The 3,558-nt window shown below is 32.8% G+C and overlaps 1 long non-coding RNA gene across 1 annotated transcript; it reads right to left on the bottom strand.

Annotated features, from left to right (window-relative positions):
• Positions 1 to 800: 800 nt before the first annotated feature.
• On the bottom strand, positions 801 to 2,898 carry LOC139514765 (uncharacterized). The gene is made up of 3 exons (XR_011662691.1): positions 2,815 to 2,898; positions 1,221 to 1,321; positions 801 to 913 (listed from the first exon to the last, which is right to left on the bottom strand). It is a non-coding gene; the product is annotated as an uncharacterized lncRNA (long non-coding RNA).
• Positions 2,899 to 3,558: the final 660 nt, after the last annotated feature.

Below are 3,558 nucleotides of genomic sequence, written 5' to 3' on the forward strand. Positions count from 1 at the left end.
CAACAACGTTGAATCAACATTGAATAAACGTCAGATTTCAACGTTGAATTCATGTTAAAAAGTAGTGTTGGATTGAAAATTGATATGACGTTGAAAACATAACGTTGTTTCAACGTCAGATTTCAATGTTGAAAATAGGTTGAATTTTGGTCTAAATTTGGTCGGGGTTTGTTGAAAACAAGTCGATTGGTGGTTGAATTGTGGTTGTTGTATGTTGAAATCAGGTCGAATGTTGGTTGTTCTGTGGTAAGTGTATGTTGAAATCCGGTCGAATGTTGGTTGTTCTGTGGTCAGTGTATGTTGAAATCAGGTCGAATGTTGGTTGAAGTGTGGTTAGTGTATGTTGAAATCCGGTTGAATGTTGGTTGTTCTGTGGTAAGTGTATGTTGAAATCAGGTCGAATGTTTGTTGAACTGTGATCAGTGTATGTTGAAAATAGGTTGGATGTGTGCCCAGGTAAACTTTTAATGTGGTAAATGTGGAGAATATGTTGTTGAACAATGGTTGAATTGAGCTTTTTTAACAGCTGAAATTATTACCCTTTACTATATCCATCAATGCCATTTTATGCGTAATAAAACTGTCGCATAACTATATGTTGGTGGTTGGTGTACATGTAGTTTGTAGTTCTGTTGGTATACATTTTTGTGCCTTCACTTTTCTTAATAGACATGATCTGGCTTTACCTATAACTATTATGTTCACACTCAAAATATGTTTGTGACATAACACAGTAGTTATATAATATAGTTATATAAGTTACCCACATATGCCCGACAATGTCAAACAAACACAATTAATCTGATTACTTAATTTTATTTTTAAAAAAAATAGTCTATCTGCTAGACATCTTGTACTGTTGTTCCATATTGTGGTCTCTAATTTTTACATTCGAAACTTGTTACTACAGCATCTGCAACAGAAAAAAAAACATATTGTACTATCTTTTACATAACTGGGTTAATTTCATTATGCAGCCCAAATAAAGAACTCTAGTGTCATATGAATGAGATAGTTATTTCTTTAAATATTTATCAATAGCTATCATGACAGTTTTTTTTTAAACTTGAATTCAGATAGTAAACAATAAATCAATTTAATAAAAACAAACCTAAAGATTTTAGTAGACAAAGATGCAGGGTCAATTTAAAAGAAATTGTGACCAAAATCTCACACACTTTCATGTGAAAAAAACCAATGGTGTATATTTCAATACCCACCTCTTATTATTTCAATCGGTCAAGCTTGGACACCATAGGCATATTTATTCTTTTTACCCGATATGTACTTTACAGACATGGATTTTTTGGTAAGACATCATCTAAAAAAAATCCTGAAATTTTCATAAGGGGTCCACTGACTTACAAATAGAGGGAAAAAGGGGAGGGGGCTCAAGTCATGCTTCAGTGATTCATTATATAATCAACCAATTTTTCCCTCTCAAGGGGGACCACAAGCATTGAGATTTTGACAGTCACTCATCTTGAGATACAATACTGCACCACAATCACCGAGATCTTGACAGTCACTCATCTTGAGAAACAATACTGCACCACAAGCACCGAGATCTTAACAGTCACTCATCTTGAGATACAATACTGCACCACAAGCACCGAAATCTTAACAGTCACTCATCTTGAGATACAATACTGCACCACAATCACCGAGATCTTGACAGTCACTCATCTTGAGAAACAATACTGCACCACAAGCACCGAGATCTTAACAGTCACTCATCTTGAGATACAATACTGCACCACAAGCACCGAGATCTTGACAGTCACTCATCTTGAGAAACAATAATGCACCACAAGCACCAAGATCTTGACAGTCACTCATCTCGAGAAACAATATATGTCATACTTTACATCTAATTTTTTCATGATCTTTCATCAATAGATACTTTCGGCATGGTTGCTAAACTTTGAACCTGTGTTTACATTTTTCTTTAAACTGCAATATATTCCAGTCTTTCGTGATACGTCTTATTTAATTTTCATTTACATGCATATGGATTAAGTTTAGACATTAAAAATAAAAGAATATTTGTTTTATTTCCTTGACTTTTTTGTGCTGTAATAATTAAATATGGTCAATTGATAAAGCATCTATTTAGACGTTATCATATAGACCACTTTGAAAATAGACAGATCATTGTGTATTAATTTGTTATGGTCACACATGTTTCTTATCTGCCGTATTGCTTCATTGATAAATCCTCGGAATACATGCTGTGAGTGACATCTATTCTGACCCAGAGAAAAGAATTTGTTTGTTTTGAATGTGTTGCAAGGTCAAGAATGTCATGTGTTGTAAATCTTTGACTTGTAATTATATCAGCATATAAAACATGTAAAAGAACTAGTATGAGATCGCATAGGTGAACTTCAATAAGTATATATTATTATTTGCCAGACGAATATATTTTTTTTCAATTTCAACCGATGTTCCATGATATATTATGACTCCGCGCCCTCCCAGTATCTGCAATGATAGAATTCTCTGCCATACGCTTTTGCTTTAAATTACCAATTTGAAATCAATGTTTATAAAATCACTCTCCCTTTTCAAGTCTTAACATAATAAGTTGCCGCACCCAATCAATTTACAAATATATCTTAAGGTCAACATGGTCAACCTTGCTGTTCCCCGAGACTACAAACACATGTGTGTATAATTATAAATTATATCTGATCTGCTTAAATCACTATACTCATATCATGCATGTAATTACGGTAAACGCTACACTATTGTATATCTTAAATTATCATATAACTATCATTAAATTAAACAAGAAATGAAAATTATACTTACTTTACACTGCTGAGAGCAACTCTTAACTTGATGTGGTAATCAAATTGGCGCAAATAAATTCAAAATGTCGGCCTTCTACGCATGTGCCAATCAGAAAAAGATATCCGTTTCAAGTAATTATAATAATTATAATAATTTTATCGCAATTTAAAGATTAATTTATATATGAAACAGTAATCATTGAATTTATTCAAAAACATCTTTAAACCAATAAAAAAGTCATCATTTAAGCAAAAAGGGAAATACACAAATTTGGTTCAATCTCATCTTGAAGTTGAAATTTTGGTCGACACTTAAAGTCATCAACCTTAACTAAACCGTTTATCAACGTTATATTTTCAACCAATTAAAGCATTGAAAGCATCAACTCAAATTCAATGTTGATTCAACGTTGGCAGTTCAACGTTGAAAATTTTAACCACAAATCAACGTTGATTCAACAACGTGATTTAAACGTTGATAGAATTGACGTTGATACAACGTTGATTTTACGTTGATCAACGCTACAACCAAATTTCAACATATTTTCAACGTTGGTTCAACGTTGTGTGCCTGCTGGATATGTGATCCAACGGTTAACGTGTGTATATACTTAACAATGAGTTTAGACTAATTTTAGGACGAATACCGAATGACTTGAAAACAATAATAGATGGACTGGAACCTTGACCAACAACACAAGTTCTACAAATAAGATAACACTGAATGAAGTCGCTAATTAACTAATCACAGTTAATGTAAACA

The sequence above is a fragment of the Mytilus edulis genome, chromosome 3 (assembly GCF_963676685.1).
Source record: "Mytilus edulis chromosome 3, xbMytEdul2.2, whole genome shotgun sequence".
Classification (NCBI taxonomy): Eukaryota; Metazoa; Mollusca; class Bivalvia; order Mytilida; family Mytilidae; genus Mytilus; species Mytilus edulis.